Source organism: Leptodactylus fuscus, chromosome 4, assembly GCF_031893055.1.
Source record: "Leptodactylus fuscus isolate aLepFus1 chromosome 4, aLepFus1.hap2, whole genome shotgun sequence".
In the NCBI taxonomy this organism is placed as follows: Eukaryota; Metazoa; Chordata; class Amphibia; order Anura; family Leptodactylidae; genus Leptodactylus; species Leptodactylus fuscus.
In genome coordinates this window covers 20,026,691-20,049,255 of record NC_134268.1, presented here as the reverse complement: position 1 = coordinate 20,049,255, position 22,565 = coordinate 20,026,691, and the positions used below count along the sequence as shown (strand labels likewise).

The following is a 22,565-nucleotide window of genomic DNA, read 5'->3' as shown; positions in this document are numbered from 1 at the left end:
CATCTTCTCTGCCACTTGACCTGCAAGATAATTTAACCCCTTACAATACAAACATAACCCCCCCCCCCTTTATTAATATCCACACAGAATTTTCTGTCTGTGCCTTGACCCCTGTGAGATGATTTAACCCTGCGATAACCGCAGAGCTGGATCAGTACACCAGGACCTATGTACTCTGTAGGTTCCAAATATAATGACCCCCCTTAAGCACTATGTGAGATTTAACCAAAATTTGCTACGACTTATTTAACCCCCTGATGGCCAGGAATTAGAATCCATACGCAATAAAGCCATCTCGTACAAGCCTGGAATATCGTTTAACCCTTTAACCCCCAGGACAACCCACAGACTGTATTACCTGAAAGATCCCAAATACATGTGGTTAACCCCTTAAGCACTAACTGTGCCACATACATTTTTCAGGGGGTCAGGGCAATTTTTCCTACTCGGCAGCTAAGCTCATTTAACCCTTTAATGGCCACAGAAACAATCAGAAGGATAAGACGATGTCTTCTCCATAGCGCCTGGCTGGGTAAATTTTAACCCATGAGAACCCAGGAGCTGTCGAGAATTTTGACTTTGATCATTTAACCCCCTGATTACCGGCACACTAGATCACCCTATTAAAGCTCATGGGATATATTCAGGTTTTTGTTCAATGACATGATAAAGAGAGATCAAGGACCATTTTAGCGGCGATCTTTTCTTACATATACGCAATTGTCGCCCCAGAAAAGCAGGCCTGTAATGGTATTATTGTGTCCAGACCATCCCGCAGTGTCCGGGCTTCAGGGCAGTTTCTTAAGGGATAATAGTCATGGCGTCGGATCACGTTGTGATATTTTCAGTATTAGTCTATGGGTGTCGTGTGCGATTTAGCTCCACAGTAACAAACAACGTATACGGGGTGCTGTGATGTGATCTGGTATGATATAAGGCCATCGATAATCATTGTATTTTTGCAAGATTTTTTAAAATACTGTGGGATTTTTGTTATTGCAAAATTACAGATATGGGAGATCACATGCACAATATCAAGAGACCCCAAAGATTTACATTGCGCAATGCGATTCACGGAAGGCGTGTAGTGTCCTGATCTTCAAATTCTTATATTCAACATCAAGGCATCCTGACCTCCATGCCTATTAACCCCCTGATGACCATGAAGTAATGTCATTAGACTACATCATGTGACCTAGCCTGCAATCCTCATTCTGAAATGTGAATGTAATTAACCCCCTTTACACCAAAGAAGTCATGAAGTGGAGCCAATTAACAAGAAGGTGCTAAGGGAGTAAACGTTAACCCCTAAGTGCCCAGGAAGCCTCCAGAACGTTATTCGCCATCTTCTCTGTGATTTCAGCAGGAATAAGATAAAACCCATGAAATACAAATCCATCCAGAACTGTAACATTATTTAACAATGTGATGACCAACAAAGTTCCAAATACTATATGGTTAACCCCATAAGCACCAGTTGTGGAAAAATGAACCCGCTAGGGCTCAGGAGAGACCACAATGTTGTCATGTATCATCCCCTCTACATCGAAGATTATACTTAACCTTTTAATAACCAAGAAGCAAAATCAATATATTAGAAACTGCATCTTCTGAAACTCTACAAATATAGTTAACCCTTTAAGCACGAACTTTTGAAATTTTACCCACAGGGGGCTTAGTAGGCTTTCAACACTTTGATATTCATCAACTTGACCTGTAAAGTTGTTTAACCCCTTGATGACCAGTAATTAGAATCTATAGACACAGGAGCGCCGAAAAGCATCTCATTTACATGATACGAACATCGTTTTACCTCTTCACCCCCAGAAGTTTACATTTTAACCAATAATCCTCCTTGCTTCAATAGCAACTTGTAGTGTGCAATTATTTAACTCTTGAGGACCAGGAATATTAGTCTCAAAGGATAAGAGATAAATAGATATGGTATAGAAAGATATGAGAGAGATTACATAGATATGGGACCAAGCAGAGATAGAAAGATAGATAGATAGATAGGTAGATAGATAGATAGGAGATAGATAGATAGATAGGTAGGTAGATAGATAGGTAGGTAGGTAGGTAGGTAGATAGATAGATAGATAGATAGGTAGGTAGGTAGGTAGGTAGGTAGATAGATAGGTAGGTAGGTAGGTAGGTAGGTAGATAGATAGATAGATAGATAGATAGATAGATAGATAGATAGATAGATAGATAGATAGATAGGAGATAGATAGATAGATATGAGAGATATGATAGATAAGATGATAGATAGATAGGAGATAGATATGAAAGACAGATAGATAGATCTATAGGAGATAGATAGATGTTACATAGAGATGACAGATAGATAGATATGGGATAGATATGGGACCAGACAGAGATAGACAGATATTTAGTTTTGTGTGTATACATACAGTATACACACGTACATATTTAAATCTATACAGACAGATAAAAGATAACTATTTCTATTTAACCCCTTCCTGATTATACAGCAGACTCCTTTGGGCTGTGGATTAACCCCCTGCTAGCCATGCAGCAGCTTCAGTAAACAAGCCAGCCAGATCACGTGACCCATCGTGCATGCCCCCAAGCATGCTTTACCCCATCCCCTTTTGACATGTGAGTTTTCTTTAACCCCTTGACGACCAGGCAGGGGGGCTGAGCTTTCTCGCTCTGCTAAGCAGATGGGCATTGTGTGCCATGTGTTCCCCCCACCCCTCTCCCTTGCTGCTCATACACACACGTGGTCAGGATCAACAGTTTGCTGCTCTCATCTTGACACCTTGAACTTTTTTTTTCTCTCCTTGTAGGATATTCCTGTAGTGCCTTGGAGGGCAGATGTGGCACTTCGTAGGCGATGATGAGGGCAGTAGTCAGGCCATCAGATCGGTGACAATAACACCCTGTTTATGGGGCAGGTTACGCCCAGCTCCCCCCTCCTCCCTTCCTTCCCCTCCTCACAATGGGAGCTCAATGCAAATCACCAGTGCGCAACTTTGCGCAAGAACTGAGCTACGATCCAGGGTGAAGTGCGGGTGGTATCGTATGCAAATACGTGTGCTGACGTTACAGATCATGTGGGTTTTGGCGTAGATTCCCCACTGATCGAGGATTTTTTTCCGCCGCTGTTGTGCTGGGGGTGGGGGGGTCCTTAGAACGTTGCGCTCCCCGCACCGATACATTGTTGCCGCCAACGTTCTATCGCATTGATACATTGTTGCTGCCAGCGTTCCATCGCGTCACCGCACGCCACAAGCCGCAGGTAAGAAACTTCCTGGCAGAGTCCAGCAGCCCCGGCGGCGCCCGACACTACTTCCCTGACACGTGAGGGGGCAGATCGGACGAGGTCACCCATTAGCGATCAACTTTAGCAGCTCCCGTGTGTTTAGGGGGGGGGGGGAGTCGGAGGGGAGGGGGCAGGAGCCGCGCGCCGCTGGGGGTAAATGGGAACGTTGGTGGGTGTTACGGTGATCGCCTACAACTTTGCCTCCGATGTGATCGGAGGTGTGGGGGGGCTCGGGCGAGGGTAGTAAAAGCCGATCTACGTTTCCCTATGTCGACATAAGCAACAGAAAATATGGCGTCCGCTTTCGATAGGGCGTTACGTAGAGGCTGCCGAGAGCTCCGCTCCTGCCTCATCACTGCTGCGCCGGGAATAGTCACAGGGAGGGAGGGGGGAAGACTAGGAAAGTTGGCAGGATCGAGGGGGTTAAAGGGACCCCCGATTTTAGGATTGTTTGGTTATGATGTGGTTGCAGAAAACGTGACGCGTTGCAGCCCCCTCCTCCCCGACTGCAGGGAGGGAGCCGGGGGCTGAGCACACACCAGCAGGGCTACCAGATCTCATATAGGGAGGGGGGGGGGGACAGGATCACCTTAAAGTTCATGCAAGTACAGTCCCAACTGGCACAGGGTGCTCTGGAGTTGGGGAGATGGAGCAGAGGCGAGTTGACGCAACTCATGTCTTCCATAGGACTTTGGGAACTTTATTGGGGTTTAGGCGTAAAAAGTGTCAGCGATGGCGTCATTCACATGTGGCCGCATATTTTCGTCAGGATTAGCCTCACAGCACCTGTTCGCGCCCCCCCCCCCCGTACCCTTCCCCTATTTCCACTGCTCTCTTGTGATCTAAATTTAATTCAGCAGAAGGGCCTTTTCACGTGCAGATTTCCGATGCAGTTTTTGAAACCCAAAGCGGAAAAATCGTGCGTCTTTTGCACTTGGTGATGATGCACACTCAAGAGAAAGACATGTATGTGTGAACGTGCCCTTAAATACATCTCTATTATGGGTGAAATTTTTCAAAATGGTGGCAGACGTAATCGCCGTCAACATCGCCTAAACCCACTTGATATGACTTTTAGTACGGGACCACCGAGGTCTACGATATGAACCCACCAATTTCTTCTGATCCCACTTAAGTACGAGCACAAAGGGGTTTTTTGATGTAGTTTTGGTAGCCAAAATTGGAAATCAATGTTAAAAAAAAAAAAAAAAAAAATTAAAATTTTTTTTTAAATAAAAAATAAATGTATCCTCTACTTTTAATATCTACTCCTAATTTTGGCTTGAAATACTGCATCAGGAAACATACGTGTGAACACAACCCTAAATGTATCTGTATTACGGCGTGATAGCGACTTCGGTATTCAAAATGGCGGCCGGAGGCGCTGACCTTACGCAAACACGTTCCGTATATCTTGTAGTAGGTGACGGCCTAAGTACTATAGCACCCCCTGATTCTGCTGATCTGAAGCGCTCAGCGCTGATCTAAATTTAAGGGCGTATTCACACATGCAGGTTTTTGATGCCGTTTTAAAAGCCAAAACAGGAATAAATTCTCCAAGGTCCCTAAACTGCATCAGAAAACCTGACGGTGTGAACAAATCCTTAAAGTCGTCTCTAGTACGGTGTAATAGCGTCTTGAATTTTTCAAAATGGCGGCACAAGTGACACCTGGTTGTGATCACACGATCGCGTTTGCTCTAACTTTTTGTATGTGACCCCCGTTTCCCATGTTGCCCCCTCCTTCCTCTCCCTAATAATAACCTGCGCCCCCCTCCCCTTCGCCGCTATAATCCTGTATCTGTACTTGGCAGACAACACGAGGTGCTTGAGAAAACTTTGAGGCTGTAGCATCTTGTAACTTGTTCCTTGAGTGCCCCCCCTCCCCTAATCTCATATACATGACATTGTGTGCTCTTCCTCTCTCTTGCACCCAGCCCACTGGCAGATCTATTGTTACCCCTCCCTGACCTGTTTGATCAGCAGTTGGACCCATGCTGGGAGCACAGGGGTTAATGTATTTAGATTTATCCCCCCCCTTTCCCCCCCATGATGGATGAATGAGTTGTGAGTGGAGTTGTGTTTAGGAAGTGCAGTTGTGCTTTGCTGTAATGCTGCGACACCTTCTTACTTTACTTCAAAGTTGTTAAGAAGAAGACGAGGGGGTTGTTGTAGTCAAGTGTTTCCTGGTGGCTTTTGTTTGCTGACGGCCGAGCTGTGGGTCTCTGCGCCTCCGACTGGTCACGGATCAGGTCAGTTCACTGGATATATATTGTAAGCGGAGGGCCCCTTTAAATCTAGCAATAGTCATTTTGTGATATAAGTTCTGTCCCTTTAAAATATTAGAAATGTATTGTTGCTAATAATATGTCCGCTGTTAAAAATTGTCACAAATTTTTATAGTTCTGGATGTATCATTGCCCAGGTGGGGGCTTAGCGTTCACGACTCTGGAAAGCTGGGTGGACAGATGGGTTATCTAGTTTTCCTAGTGACAGATATAACTGGGACCAGCTAAGGCACCATTAGCGGTGGGAAAATTTTCTGTGTTCCATCGTGTAGGCTTACATTACCCATAGGGCCCCAAAAATAAAAATTCGCAGCGTAGTTTTTTGTAGGCCCTGTATACACATCCATAGTTTTGGTCTACGTGTTATCCGCTATTGCGTGTCTCATGAACCCAATAATTTCTATGGACTCTACACAGACCCACGTGAGGGTCGAAGGGTCAAGCAGGTCTGTCAGTTCTAATTTTGGGGCCGTGACGGCACGCACATGCCCTCTGCATGACATCGTTTTCCACGGACCCGAACTTGACTACAGTTGTGCGCAGGAAGCCTCATACCGAAAAAAAAAGTTTGTTGACCCCTAAATTGGTGGGGTCCATGTAGTCACTGGGGCCCTATAGTTATGTGTAAGTATGGTGTACACCAGAAACGATTCCTGCCCTCTATGCTAAATGGAGGGCTCGGATGTATTGAGCACCTAGGCCGAGACCAGAGGGGACAGATATATTTTTTGTTTTTTTCCACCTAAAAATTTGCCACAATTTCGCAGCTTTGCTGCAGATTTAATAACCTACTCTGATTTCCCCTCCCCCATGTGGTTTCGGTCGTGGAAGCATTAACCGCCTATATTGTGCTGTAAATTGTCTCCGTGTTTTGCTACGATATCCGACAATTCCGTCTCATCTGAACGTACGCTACATGAATGTATATTCAATCATTCCCAAAAATTAACACTCTTGAGCACAATGGAAAAAGTTTTTGTGATGGTCGTTGCAGCTTTTTTTTTTCCATAGTGATCTGTGATCTGCTCGCAACTTTGTCACCGTTGCGCATGGGAACGTGATCCCTTTGATGACCACGTTCCTTGTAAAGCCTAGAACTTGGCCAAACCAAATTTGTGGCAATTTCATCCCAATGGTGGGTCTGTTATCACATACTGAACTGTGTTGCATTCAGGATTTTTTTATTTTTCCAAAAATGGGGCTTGCTCCAGTGATGGTTTTTGTTACACACGTAAATGACGCCACATTGGAAATAGAACCTTTGAAAGGTGTGTTTTACTATTGATAAAAAAAAAGTGTTAAAAATTCTTCCAATTTAAAACCTCAATAAACAAAACAAAAATAAGTTCAGACATTGCAGATTTGTGGGAGAATCTGCATTCTCCTGTGGAAGTGCTTTACCTGAGGCTGAGTTCATACTGGGTTTTTAGGTCAGGATTTTGAGGTGGAATCCGCCTCAAAATCCTGACCAAAAAAATCGTCTCCCATTGAAATCAATAGGTCGGTCAGTTTTTTTTTTTCCGTGAGCAGTTTGTTCCGGCTCCTGGAAAAAATAGAAGCGACATGCTCGTTCTTCAGGCGGATGCCGCGACCGGACGTCCACCTGAAGTCGCCTCCCTCCCGACTAGGCCCATTCATTTGGGCCTAATCCGGAGCGGCTACGTTTTTTATTTTCGGTCCTCCAATTCAAATTCCGGACCAAAAAACTCTGTCTGAACTCAGCCTAAAAGTGGACGATGTTACTACCCATGGATGGTGGGGGGCGTTCATTTGAGCAATCGCACCGTCCACGTAACCTATACTTAATAATCAAGGGTGGTTGTGTTGAAAGTATGCTTTGTGTGGCGCCAAATGGCGAATGATCAGCCAATCATGCCATACCCTTTTTGGTCAAAAATTTCCTACACGACAGATGAAGGGCGGTTTGTTGGGTTTTTTTTTTTGTAGGGGGTGGTTGGTCAATTTCATCCAACTTTTATCTTGCGTGTACGGGCAGCTTTAGATTTTCACCCCTTCGATTTGTAGAGGTAAAGATTAAGTCGAATCTGAATGAAATAGATTTGAAGTTTGCTGTGGCATTGCCACAAATCCAAAAATTCTTCAAGGTGTGGCCTTACCCTAATGGATATGGAGAATCCTTTCCCCCTTTAGTGTCCATGCCACTTGCCCATGTTCCCTCTTGGCCTAACAAGGCCGCACACCGAGGCCTCCTGTGATTTTGTTAAGCAGGACTTTTTTGAGTGTCTTCTGCTAAAAAGTAGACCCTATTAAGATTTTGTCCCCCTGGGTGACGGTGACTACAAAGGCGGCCAAACTCCTTTCCGTACCTGTCCCGTTTCGCTATGGTGGATTGTCTACTTACACGTATGAGAAACCAGACAACCAGATTATAGTATAGATAGAGCTCGGTTAGTCACTTGCTCATCGTAAAACTATTTTTGTGGTTAGTGAAGTAAGGTTTGGGTGCCTAGTACGGAGAATCTGGCAGACAGACTCTACCTCATGTGAAAGTCTTCCTGCTTGTGCCTCAGCCTGCCTGGTATCATAAAAAAAAAATTCCTTACTTGAACAGTGGGAAATAGATTTTTGTTGGGACACTTCAGATTCCATGTGGTTTCCTGTCTATTGCGTCAACAGTCTTGACCATTGTGTGGAAGCTTGTAGTCTGGAGCTCCATTTTTTGGACTGTAGATGGTGGTAAGTGGCCAAAATGGTCCACTACAGGTTTGGAAAATATTTGTTAAAGGCGTTGTGGAATCCATGAAAGTCGTCTTTTCCAAGTAGGTTCTTCTGATGACAAAACTTTTTGAAAAAATGTCCTTACTTTATTCTGTCTTGTGTTCCCATCTCTTAAGAAGGAAAGATCACGAAATAGAAATCTGGCACATGTAAACTTCCTCTAAGTATCTGATTTTTGCAAGAAGAGGTTTTACCAGCCACGTGAACGGGGGTCAGTTTAAAGTTGACATGGTTGACCTTCAAAGTTAATGTTGACTGTAGAGTGTTGACTACAGTGACGTCACCGCGGTCTGCTAGCGGGTGTTATGGCCCGGACTTGCTCAAAAAATTACAATAATTCAAAAAGTTAGGTCCTGCATACTTGGTTGATGGAGGGTTTTCATACCTAGTGATGTCTTGTTTTGTGGTGGTGCGTCGTTCCAACTCCCATCTAAAGGTGGCCATAGATATGTGAAAAATAATGGTTTCAACCATGATGAATGTTTTTGGAAAAATGGTTTGTCCTTCACCTGGTCTCATTAAAAATTTGTGGACAGTAATGACCTATATGGATTTTGTATGGCTGTATTGTTGTAACGAAAGAACGAGCTATTGGTTATCCATCGGAATACTCTCTTCATCTATGTCCACCATAATGAGCATCACTTGAACTATACCTTGTCTTTCTGACCCATAAGATGCTCTAGATCCATGATGGCAAACCTATGGCACGGGTGCCAGAGGTGGCACCCGGAGCTCACTCTTTGGGCACCCATCCCTGGAACAGATTATATTGTGTGGGGGCTGCCGTGGAGCAAATTGTACTGTGTGGGGACCACTGTGCAGCAGATTATACTGTGTGGGGGCCAATGTGCAGCAGATTGTACTGTGTGGGGACCACTGTGCAGCAGATTATACTGTGTGGGGGCCAATGTGCAGCAGATTATACTGTGTGGGGACCACTGCGCAGCAGATTATATTGTGTGGGGACCACTGTGCAGCAGATTATACTGTGTGTGGGCCACTGTGCAGCAGTTTGGACTGTGTGGGAGCCACTGTGCAGCAGATTGTACTGTGTGGGGGCCATTGTGCAGCAGATTATACTGTGTGGGGACCACTGTGCAGCAGATTATACTGTGTGGGGACCACTGTGCAGCAGATTATACTGTGTGGGGACCACTGTGCAGCAGATTGGACTTTGTGAGGGTCACAATGGAGCAGAAAGCTCTATAAAGCCCCATTTGTATGACCATACTTTGCCAGTCTGTAATTGTGTGCAATTGTGGATCCGCGCATTATTAAGGTTAAATTGCCGTGTTGGCACTTTGTGATAAATTAGTGGGTTTTGGGTTGCAGTTTGGGCACTCGGTCTCTTAAAAGGGTCGCCATCACTGCTCTAGATGGTACTGTCAACAAAATTCAGTGGAGGGGAACTATTTGTGGCAAGTTGAAAAAGTTTGAGCACCCTGTAGGACCAAAGACTGTTGATATTTTTTGTGGTTCTGTGTGACTTATGTTGAAGACCTCCTGAAAAAGTCATCAACCCAAGAAAATCCCGGCTGGTGCCTCATGACTATTACACACACAATAGAGTGCAAAAGAGGTCAACTTAGTCTTGCACCATCACAAATTGAGATGCCACCAGTGGTAGTTTATTCTCCTTTGATGTAAAGGTCAAAATGTTAAAGTATCTTAAATTCAAAGGTCAAACTCATCTTGCTGGTCTTTATTGAACTTTAGGCAATTTTTGGAAAATGCGTCAATGGTTGCGCTCATGGTAAACCTTACAATGGTTGATAAATTGTGTTTTGGGGCCTCTTATGTTTGGTCAACTTCGCCTTTCACCGACGAAAAGCCTCTGTAGGATTTAATGGGGTGCTTTAACTCTTTGAGTACTGCGTTTAGACCCAAGAACACCTGTTCGGCTGCCATTCTCCTCGTGCTTTGAATTACGGGGCTCCGGCACTGCAGTGACTTATTAGATTCTGGGCACATTGCAGAGATTGAGCCGTGGGAAGTTGATGCTGCAGTGTATGTCAGCGAATAGACATTACGGGCAACAGGGAGGCTGGGGATTTAAAGGGATATTAAAAAGACTCTTTGTAGCGCGTTCCGCTTTCCCATAAGGCCTAGAAGCCGAGTATTATATGATTAAATCTAGGTAAGTTGGCGCAACGTAATTAAAGACAAGACACTATCGTTAAGTGTTTTAAAAAGTTTTGGATTTTTTTTTTGGGCACGTCCATATGGATAGACAAGCAGATGCTCCGCAGTACTGTTACTGAAGGTAACGTCTATGTCTGAAACCTGCATAAGGCAGCTGTCTATGAGATCGCGGATCCGGGCACACGCAAAAATCAATCTATAGACAATGGCATCAGCTATTTATTGATGATACTATTATGGCGTGCAGCTGTCTACTGTAGGGCCGGCTTATCGCATGCTGTGCTCAAGTGACAAGATCAGGTTCACGTTGGTCATGAGGGTGGTCAGGCTGGACGTGAACGTTGTCATATTAGAAGGTCCAGACTACAAATATCAAAGGTCTATGAAAGACTGGTGACCGTAGGCCGAATATTCCTCAACTTTTTGAGATCTCAGGTTGTCGTAGGTCCACCACTGACTGCGACGTTGGCCTTTAGACTTGGCCACATTTAGTAGCATTGTTGAAAAAATTGCTCCTTAAGAAATCTTTGGGTGTGGAAATTTTTTCCATCAAGGTTGGATGAAATCTTCGACCAATGAATGTCAACTGCTAATGAAGAGAAGCCATTGAATTCCGGTAGTATTTGGCCGGATGTTCACATCATACACTCGTCACGACTTGTAGAACCTTCTGTATAGGGGTTAAAGGCAAAACTTAGGTGCCAGTTCTAGGTTTCTTTGTCCTCTGGAATTTGAAGTATTGTCTTAGATGCCCTAGTGATGTAGAAACCCTCCGAAAAATGTACATTCCTGGCTCCATGTGGGTTGTCATGGGCCGGAGTAGGGGCGTCTTCCATTTGTATACCAATTTAAGGGTTATGTCAAGGTGCCCATTCATATTGGATGAAACCCGGCCAAACTCGTTTTAGGGAAATTGTGCAACAGTGTGGGCCACCGACTCTGGAAGACGTACCGAGAGTGTTAGCTTTCAAGAGATAAGCCACCGCTGAGGGGGGGGGGTGTCTAATTTTTTGGCAGGTCAAGAGAACAGAAGCCAGAGGAATAAGCAAGCCTGTATGTCCTTTTATACAGGTTTGTGATCCGGTGACTCCTCAAAGGCTCCCAAATGGTTGACTATGCTTATAGGACCAGTAGGAACCTAGACGAATCCTCTAGAAAGTAACATCCTGAATAGGGTTGAGGGATCGGGATCGAATCCCGATCGTGAAATTTGCTCGATCGCCGATCAGGATCGGCTGGAAAATGATTGGAAATCGGATATTGAAATCTCAAGATTGGCTCAACCCTAAAAGTGACTTTTCCCATCGAGAAGCATTGACTAGGGTTGAGCGATCGGGATCGGAAAGATCGGATCCTGATCGGCGATCGAGCAAATCTAACGATCGGGATCGGCAATCGGATTTTAAAATCGATCCTGAAATCTCAAGATCGGCTCAACCCTAATCCTGAAGAATAGCTTTTTTATTATTTTTCAGAGAGTTTTTGCCTTCCTCAGGTTTAAGAACAAAAATTAAATTTTTTTTTTGTATTTTTGCTTCTTTTATCCTGATTATATTGGCCTTAGAACATCTCGGTCCCGAAATAACTTGGTATTATGGTCCAGTTATTATATAAATGAGATTTCCGAATTCCGCGTTATTGTAGTGAACGCGCCTCGAGTCCCTGACACTACTGAACCTAGTTAAGCTATTATCTGCGGCCGCTTTTCTGTAGAAAGTGTGAATGGAAAGCAGCAGTTGTTATGATTGTTGATACGTTGATTGTATCAGACGTCTCTATTTATTCCTATGTAAACTGGGTATTGCCGGAGACTCGATCCTGTAATCTGTTAAACAATTCCCCCCGTCGCTCGCTGTGAGTGGCTTTATGAAAAGCAATTTGCACCGTAACATTTTAGAGGAGATGCTGCGCCCGCTGATTGGTCCTTCCGCGCTTTTGTAAGGCGTTTGTACCAGAGCGATGATTAGAGGGTAAAGTGGAGGGCCGGGAGGAATTATTGCAAAATACAAATTATATTAACCCCTTCTCAGCTGGATGGGGGGGGGGGGGTCGCAGATTCCACCTGCGAAATAGATTTCGATTGTGACTCGGCAATGTAGATTTGTGTTGCTTATAATGCAGGTGATGAAAGGTCCTGGAAACCCGCAAATGGGTTATGTAGTAAATGTGGTATCTGCAATGGTGTAAGAGATGCTGAACGTTAAAGGGATGTGCTGGATTGGAACATGGCTACCTAATTATAAAAACAGCGCCTCACCTGTTCACAGGTTGGGTGTGGAATTGCAGCTTGACCCTATTGTATATTTGACAACTCTCCCAAAAGGTCCTGGAGGGTCCTGCACAAAGGCTAACTTTTTGGAGTCCCGAAAGAGTGTAGCCGGGCCCTCAGTCATAGCGTCACAGCGTAAAGGCACGTTTTGTGTCACGAAAAAGGGGACATGACGCGCAAAAGAAAAAACGCGTCATACCCCCAAAGGGGCAGGACTTTACCGAAAGGGGACATTTTTTTTCAATGCATTTCAAGCACTTAAGGCTATGTTCGCATCTTTGCTGGAGTCCCAGAAACCTGTGCGCCGCATTCAGTATAAAAACGGCGCACCCCATTATAGTCAATGTGTCCGCAGGTAACTGCTGTGTTAGTGATCTGTTGCAACTGCTATCCCAGCTCAGATGTGAACCCAGCCTAAGTCTCTGTAGAATTTGGTAAGTCTACCCCATTTCAATCAATAGGGCAGAGCTGCAATACCGGACACCACCAGAAAACAGGTGTGGTGCTGTTTTAGGAAGAAAGCAGCCGCGTTTTTCCGATGTTGTACAAACCCTTTAAATTTGACACCAGGTCATGCGGTCAATGCGGTGTGTATGGTATTGCAGCATATACCCATTCATGTCTATGGGACACCGCTGTAATACCTAACATGGCCTTTGAGCCGGAGTGTCACCATTTCTCCATTAAAGCAGCCTCTTGTAATCGTTGCCGATCCTTTTTTTAGGAAAGGACTCTGAAATCCTAGTCTACAATCCGGTTTACCTCCAGTCCACCATTTTGTATCTCTTCTATAAGCCTCTACTAGGCCCCAATTTTGCTCTACCCCGTTTGGTGCATCGGTTTGATAGACTATGGTCGGTAAACAAGGATGGGCGTGATCGTACCGATAATCTGCCATGGTCGGGGCCTTCAAGATATCACCTTATAGAGCCATAGGAACCATTGGGAGTTCGCTTGGGTATATAGGCCCTATGTATACATGCACTAACCAAAAGACGGGGATTCGGCTCATTCAAGGGGGCGGATTTATTCATGAAGGAATCGTTTGGTTGCCCATAGCAGCCAATCACAGCGCAGCTTTCATTTTTTAGGAGCAGAATACCAAAATAAAACTGTGTTGTGATGGGTTTGCTATGGGCATCCGTTTTAATAAGTCTCTTCTAAGGAGTCCAGGGGTAGACAGCGGCGAGTGTGACGCTGGGATTAGGTTACGACTTCCCAGACCGCACCGTATCGGATTAATACGCCGTGTTTTTTTCGTACTGGAATATTTTTACGGAATGGCATAGATGTGGGGGAAGCTGCAGGGACTGAGCCTACCTATAAAGCGTGCTCAGCCATTCTCCTAGGTGGGAGGACTTCCTGTCTTGGAAGAGGCTCGGTTGAGCGCTCCTTCGAGGTATGCTCAGTCTTGCATGTCTCTGCAGCGCCGTCCGGGAAAAACTGGCCTGGAGCAAGCGAAGGCCTTGGGAGACGTAGCCGTCTCCTGATGTGCGGCGGAGTGTTTTGTAGATTCTCTGCCATTATGATGACTCTGCGTACACGAGCCTGGGAAGAGAAACGTTCCTAAAAACCTTGTAAAGATCGCTACGTAAATCTGATCTCATTGACGCTGTGCCCTTCAATAATACCTGGATGCATTTATTAAAAAGAAAAATACAAATTATAGGTTTTAGATGTGTTAGATTTTTTTTTCTTCCAATTTGGAGCAGTTGGCACCGAACTAATGGGGGTCTTTGCCTTCTTCTGGATGATCACTGTAGGGTTATAGGTTGGACTTGATGGACCGGTGTCTTCTTCCCACCTGCTATGTTACGTTGGTGTCAGAAAGCCCATTATAAGTCACTGGGTCCATGGGGTCACCCTTCATGAGGTCTGATGCTGTTGGTAGGAATGTCTTTGCATTGTCAACATCAATGGACACACTTCAATCCAATCTGCCCAGAAGATCATTTACATTGAATTGCGCATATGCGCTCCTTCTCTTTTGAAGTCCCATTCCTGAGCGAGTCCCATTAAAAACTGGTTGGTCAGGCCATATGCATCTCTTTAGACCTCGGTGGGTGGGCAGAGATACAGGACACAGATATCCATTGCCCCAGAGCGTCCTTTGTATTGGGTAAACCCGCTTCCTCACATCTGTAATAGGGGCCCTTTTTTGCGGTCATATTAAAATCTCTTGGACCACTTCTATGCTTCTGTAGGGTCGGTGAGTGACCTTGTGAATGTTATTTTTTAGGCCGATTTTTAATGCATATGCAAATTAGTTGTTTGGTGCACCCAGTGCTGCGACATCCAGTGTACCCACCTATGGTCATGCCCCAGACCTACCTCCTAACAAAAAGATTGGCGCGTCCAGATCTGCAGTGACCATAAGCGTAAACGGGTGCTTTGGCTGATGTAGCCATGCCCCTAATGCACAGAGCACTTCATTGCACTTTGACCCAAAAAAGGATTCCATTGTCAGTAACTGCCCCTACAAGGGGTCTCAATGATTTTTGTGGTGGTGATAGATTCTCTTTGAAGCTGGAGCACTCGGACCACCTAATAGAACCGCTGGAGATCAGCATGTTGTGGCAAAAATGTGCCTTGTTGGGTATGACCGATCCCAGCATGGTTTCTCAGCGTCTGTCTGCAGCCTTTGTATGTGAAAGGGGTTTCAGCAGTGGCGTAACTACCGGGGAAGCAGCAGAGGCCTGGGACATTAGGGGGCCCGGCGACAGCTGCTACCTCTGTGGGTTTTTTTTTTAATAGACCTTTACCGGCTGGAGTTACCAGCCGGTAACGGGCCCTACTTACTTACCGATCCTGGTAGGGGCCGGGATCGGTAAGTGACACCGCGGGCCCTGCAAACATCATTATTATACTCAGGCGTCTTTTCAGACCCCCGAGTATAATGATCGGAGGCGCGGGAGAGGTAAGCGAACATAACAAACAGTGTTACTTACCTCTCCACGCTCTGCGAAGGCTTCGCAACGCAGGCCCCCAGTCACATGACGTCCCTGACGTCATTGAAGATAGCCGACAGCGGGGAGCGCAGGGATAGGTAAGTAACAGTGTTTATGTTTGTATCCCCCCAGAGTATAATAATTGTTAATGGGTGTCCACAATGGAGCATAATACTGGGTGATGGGGCCACTATGGGGCATAATACTGTGTGCAGGGGCCACTATGGGGCATAATACTGTGTGCAGGGGCCACTATGGGGCATAATACTGTGTGCAGGGGCCACTATGGGGCATAATACTGTGTGCAGGGGCCACTATGGGGCATAATACTGTGTGCAGGGGCCACTATGGGGCATAATACTGTGTGCAGGGGCCACTATGGGGCATAATACTGTGTGCAGGGGCCACTATGGGGCATAATACTGTGTGCAGGGGCCACTATGGGGCATAATACTGTGTGCAGGGGCCACTATGGGGCATAATACTGTGTGCAGGGGCCACTATGGGGCATAATACTGTGTGCAGGGGCCACTATGGGGCATAATACTGTGTGCAGGGGCCACTATGGGGCATAATACTGTGTGCAGGGGCCACTATGGGACATAATACTGTGTGCAGGGGCCACTATGGGGGATAATACTGTGTGCAGGGGCCACTATGGGGCATAATACTGTGTGCAGGGGCCACTATGGGGGATAATACTGTGTGCAGGGGCCACTATGTGACATTATACTGTGTGCAGGGGCCACTATGGGGCATAATACTGGGTGATGGGGGGGGGGGAGACTGTGGGGCATAATACAAAGGTTCGTCATGGGGCCCCGCCATTCCTAGCTACGCCACTAGGTTTCAGCAATCCCATTCACAGACAATAAAATATTTATGTGCTAATTTTTGGCCGCACCACAGGGACTATATTCAGTCGCTGCAGTATAGTAGCCAGCTATGTATTCTACGTGAAAAAGCCAATAGAATGACCGTGTGAATCTGCTGTGTACCTGTAAATCTTATATAGGGAACAGTGCAAATGTTTTAGGCAGGTGTGCTAAAATGCTGTAACATGAGACCGCTTTCAGAATTAGAAGGGTAAATAGTTTATTTTTGAAGCAAGTAATCTAAATGGAGACGTAAATCCCTCCAATATTTGATGTGACCTTTGCCCTTTGGAGGAGGAGTTCCGAAAGTGATGATATAGCCCTGATCTCCACATCATCCAGTCTGTCTGGGATGACATGAAGAGACAGACGGATTGGAGCAAGCAACATCCACAGAAGATCTGGGCTTAGTTCTCCAAGATGGCGGCAGGAACAACCTCCCTGCCCAGTTCTGCCAAAAACTGTCTGTAAGTACCGAGAAGAACTGCTGGAGGGCAAAGGTCACCCCGAATATTGATGGAATTTCCATTTCTCTTTTCTTTGTTGAAAAATCATGAACTAATATCTATTTCTGAAAGCAATCTTACTTTGCCTAAAACTTTTGCACAGTACTGTAATTCTGGATACAGTTGTATACATTGCACCCTAATGCAGTTGGTCTTAGACCTGCGGGACCTTTACTGGTGTGTCTTTGCCATGTCAGGCTGTATAAAGCGGAGTGCCCCTTTAATGGAGGCCCTATAGCAGTGACTGGGGCAGCTGGTTGCGGCTCTGGCAGGACGCTCTGCGGATCAGGGTTGCGCAGGGAATGCAGCCGCTGGTTTATATGGTAGATTTCTTTGCTGGAATTCTTGGCCGGATCTCTGGGCTGCATCTGTGTTGCGAGGACAGTTTTTTTTTTGCTCGATATAGAACAAGCCTGGCTTTGCTCGACTTTGTGGGATGTGCCGATCCCCTGCCAGGAGTGACATCACAAGATCTCCATGAGTCATCAGCTCAGCTTCAACCTCAGCACACTAAGGAAACATGGCTGCTAACAAACATGGCTGCCGCTACAGCTTCCTCTGGGGTTGAAACCCTGCTTTCTTGGAATCCTGACTGGCAAGTTTTCCCCGGATTTGCAGAAACACGGGAGTTGTCTATGGGGCGGCTTAGTAGTATTAGCTATATATAGTTTGCTTGTTATGGGTTACCGGTAGCGCGACATGTAGTGTTGTCTGCAGTAAGCAGCGTATTGATGTCGCCGACTTGCAGGGGGTTGTGGGAAATTGTTCTTGGCTATAGGTTTTGGTTTTGGTGCAGAAAGAGGTCCGCCGATTTTTCAATCTCCATTGACTTCTATCAGGGAAAACTGACGCTAGTGGAATGATATGGCGGTACGTGGATACTTTTGTGTTCACATATTGGGCCGAAACATCATAGGATAGAATTACCGTCCTATAAAGCTGCGGAACCTACATGGAGGCGTAATAGGGTCGTGTGCAAAGGCCTCATGCACAGTTGTTAAGCTACTTGCGCCTTTTTTTGGTGCAACCCTGCACTTGATCAGAAAAGGCGCAAATGCTTCGGTGCATGCTTTGCTGTCCTTGCCACGTTTGCATTTTGTCGCGAAAAGGGAATGTAGCCAAAAGTTCACGCTGCATTTATTACTTACGCTTACTCTTACCCCACCAGAACTGAAGGATCGGGTAGTTGAAGTCCAATCTGCTGACCTCTGCAGTTAGGGGAGAGGCAGGAGACCCCTGTACACATTAGGTGGTCGCTGGTAGGTCCCGTCAGGTTCGGCTGGTACACTTGTACTGTAATGACTTAAAGGGGTGTTTTGGCTCCAAGTTGATTCTTTCACAAGATAAGTTATCAGCATGTGATCCATGGGGGTCTGACACCCTGGCCCCGCACAGATCAGCTGTTCTAGCAGCTGCCGGGTTCTGCCAACTGCTAGTGACCACGTATCCATACAGCGCTGCTCATATTCATTTGGACATGACTTCTGCGTTGCTTCTTTTGTCGAATAGGCTCAGCCCTGCACATGCTCTGTATGCATCAGCAACTTGCAGCAACCAGAGGCTGTGGGAACAGCTGATCTGTGTGGGGCCCGGGTCAGAGCCCGACAGATCCCTTCCTGTGGATAGGTCAGAAAACTCTTTTCAGATGTTCGCTCCTGGTTTGCGTTTCAAAGGCTGTCTACAGTTATGATATCAGCTATGTTTCCGGCCCAAAGAGTGGTGATAGGAAGGCGATGGTCTTCTTTGGAGCAAGAATGGTGTTGTCATTGCTCCAACGGGGTAAGCGGCAACACCCTTCTTGCTCCAAAAAACTCATTTGCGTATTGATTTGTTGACATCGATCAATAAGGGGAAAACATGAGTTTGGTTCAGGTGACCCTAACCTCCTATCTGCTGGGCTGGGGTGATATGCTGAGGTCTGGTGACACTCCCTTTAAGATAGCCCAGCTTCATATTGCAGCCGCAACACCTGGACCTTTGGTTCACTTGAACCAAATTCGTTCCTCCTCCATAAAATTCCAGCAATTTAAGTTTTAGGAGGTCCAAGCGTTACAGCAGCATTAGACATGGGTTACACAGTGACCTTGGCTGCGTCTCCTGTCGCATGACCATAGATTGCCGCACCAATCGGAGACTCCTTAATACCCTTGATTGCAGTCCCGTTACAACCATGTCTAGTGTCCGATTTTTTTTAAATTTTTTTTATTTTCTTTTACAACTCCGAACACCCTCAGGCAACTCCATTCCCTTACATTAGTGAAGAAGTCGCAGGGTGACGCAGCAATCTTTGATCATACAACCTAAAGAAGCCTTGCCCATCTATGTGTCCAGAGCTACAATACGATTGCTTAGTCCTAAGTCTTATGCGTCAAATGTAAACCCTCTCCCCCAACTGCGAAACTGTTGAGTTGTGACCACTGATACTCCTTCTCCGTCACATGACCATACTCGCATGTGGCTACGAGACAGCAGGTGGCGGCACCAGTTTGTCTCCTCCAGCCTTGATTTAATTGTTCATTGCCGTGACCCTATTGACGGAGAACCATCTCCCCTCCCCACCTCCCTCCAGATTTGCGGAATGTCTGGATAGAACCTTGTACAAAATAAAATTTTAAAAAATTTCCTGACGATTTGAAAAAAAACAAACAAAAACTTTCCTCTTCGTCAGCAAAGTAAAAGATGGGGGAGACGGAACGATACAGCGACGACAATCCCGGGGAATTTTAGTGAGCCGGGAAACTGTTAGGAAACAAAATGGCTGCTGCTTTCGTCAAGTGTCGTGGTCAGAGCAGATGCAGCTGAAATTCTTGTTAACCCCTTCAAACCGCCTGTTCTCTAAAATGGTTTATGACGGGCCCCGGAGATGGGGCAGCCGTGGGGAATTAATGAGTGCGCCGTCAATGAGGCCCTTTAAAAAAAAAAAAAAAAAAAGGCGTTTAATCAGTATTTTTCCACAGTCTTAAATGAAACGGCGCAGCATATGGTCATGCAGTCTTCTCTGGCAGCGAACGGATTTGTCATGTGGGACCTTACTGGCATTCACCGCATGAAAGCGCAGTTCAATGGTCAAGTGATTTCCTGTGCAAAGCTCAGAGTTTCTCTTTGTTGAGTTTCGTGGGTTGGCTCCTGGACGTTACACTTTCTGCTTGTCTTGTCTTTTTGTTTTTTTGGTTTTTTTTGTTCAATTTTTTTTTTGTTTTTTACGTTAAATTTTACATTCACTTGCTGCGTTGTGTATAATTGCATCTAAACAGAAGGCAAATTTTTTTTGTGTGTTTTCAATCTGATTTATTTTGGAAGTTTTTTATTTTTTGGGAAATGACTAAGTATTGAGATTTACTGGGCACCGTTCGCGTGTCTGCTCTTGAACACATGCATTGTTTTGTTGAAATGCATGTACTTTTGCATCTTGGGTGTTGATCAAATTGAATTTGGTACATACAACTTCGAATTTGGGTGGAAATGTCTACCAAAAAGTAGTAGTTTTTCATGGTGGTGTTTTAGGAACAGCCACCGATCAGCTGCAGCATTGCTTCGTGACATCACATTCATTCATCACGTGGCCTGTTTGCAGCTCAGTCCCATTCAAGTGAATGCAATACCGAGCACAGCCACTAGACAATGTACGGCGTTGTACTTGGTAGTCAGTGAAATGGCCACAGCGCTCAGCCGATCACTATGGCCTCTTCAAACAACTGATCTGTGGGGGTTATAGTGCCCCGACGATCAAATAGGTCATATTTAACTCTTGTACAACCCCTTTAAGGACCTGCACTAGAAGTGTGCTGTACCTCCATGTTGTCTACAGTGGAGCAGATTTACTAATCCGATCTAAGGCCTAATCCACATCATAATCTGCCCCCTCACAATGGGGATCTATGGAGACCGCCAGGCTACTTTTTTCGTGAGCAGCAGCGTAAAGAAGCCGGGTGCCCTTTCTTCAGGTGGATTTCGCGGCTCATGGAGCCGCGGCGTCCGCCTCGCGGAACCAACCTTAGGAGTCTGCTTCGATCTTGGCATCTGATTGCGCCATTCTTGTGGAGGAATCGCTTAGTGAAGGCCGGAGGGCCGGAAAATTAAGGCTGGTCTTACACGACCGTAGTTTTGCACCCCAAATGGTCCACAATTGCGGGTTCAAAATTGCGGACCATTTACGATCCCATAATTTTCTATGAGGCCTCTTACACGATCGTAGATTTTGTCAGTGGTGTGGCGTGCCGCAACCGTGGTCCGGACAGTATACCGCATGTCCGTAATGGCCGTGCTTTTACGACACGGCACGGAAGGTCCAATAGAAGTCTATGGGCGCGTGCATTTTTGCGGATATACACTGAACATATATCAGTGTATATCCGCAATTGAGGATATCAACATGTGTATTTTGTGGTGTGTTTTGTTTTTTGCGGATCCGCATAATACTGATACACACGGAACGTTGCGGATGCACTTTGCGGATGTCTGCGGAATTAATTTTTAAAGTGAAATTTGTGTTGCGATTCCGCAAATTGCGGACCGCAAAAACCACTACGGTCGTGTAAGACCAGCCTAAAAATTCATTTGCCCAACCGCAAAGTGCATCCGCAACGTTCCGTGTGTATCAGTATTATGCGGATCCACAAAAAACAAAACAAACCGCAATACACACATGTTGACATCCGCAATTGCGGATATACACTGATGTATATTCAGTGTATATCCGCATAACTGCACGCACTCATAGACTTGTATGGGACAGTCCGTGCCGTAAAAACATGGCCATTACAGACATGCGGTATACTGTCCGGACCCCATTATAGTCAGTGGGGTTCCACGTGTAGCCACTGTTTTAGGGGTCCGCTTCTCTGTTATTTAGGTCCCTCGATGGACCTTCAGCGATGGATTTGCACTTCTAGTGTGACCCTAGCCCAAGCTTTGATGTGATTTGCAAAAAATATCAAGGCAGCTGACAAAGTAGCAGCATTTCCTAACACCCTACTGAATTACACGGAACGTCACGATAAAAAAACAGCTAAAAATGCGGTGGGTTTTTCTTTTTTTGGGGGGGAGGGGGGGGTCCTGTGTGCAAACAGCCTTCCTCTGCCTTTTATTTTTGTACTGCTGCCTGAGTCGGGCCTGGTTAGTCATTTTCTGGAGTCGCCTTCTCGGCCCCTGGTTAGCTGCCTCTGCATTATGGTCTTTGTGGGAAGCGCTGGGCTTTCATTCTAAATTAGAGGCGGCTGGTGGGAATGGCGGCAGTTTATCGTGCTGCGAGCGTCCACGTAGGACGGATATCTCTGTGATGGCGATGATTTGGCCTCGCTGCTTAGTCAGGATCATATTTAAGCTGGATGACTAATTCGCTACCATATGAGAGACATGGCAGAAGATTTCTAAGTGTTGCTGATGTTTTTGTACATTGGAAGCCATTGTTTTCAGCTAGAATCGGATGCTGCGAACTTCCCCTAATCCGCCATCCGATAATCTGGAAAGTCATGGAAATTTAAGGCCGGGTTCACACGGGAGTGTTT

The 22,565-nt window shown here is 45.7% G+C and overlaps 1 protein-coding gene across 1 annotated transcript in view; it reads left to right on the top strand.

Moving 5' to 3' along the window:
* Nucleotides 1-2,764: 2,764 nt before the first annotated feature.
* The window catches only part of ZHX2 (zinc fingers and homeoboxes 2), a 37,292-nt gene continuing 17,491 nt past the window's right edge, over nucleotides 2,765-22,565 (top strand). The window contains exon 1 of the mRNA XM_075270129.1: nucleotides 2,765-3,265. The gene's annotated coding sequence lies outside the window, so the exon portion shown is untranslated. The remainder of the gene's footprint in view (nucleotides 3,266-22,565) is intronic.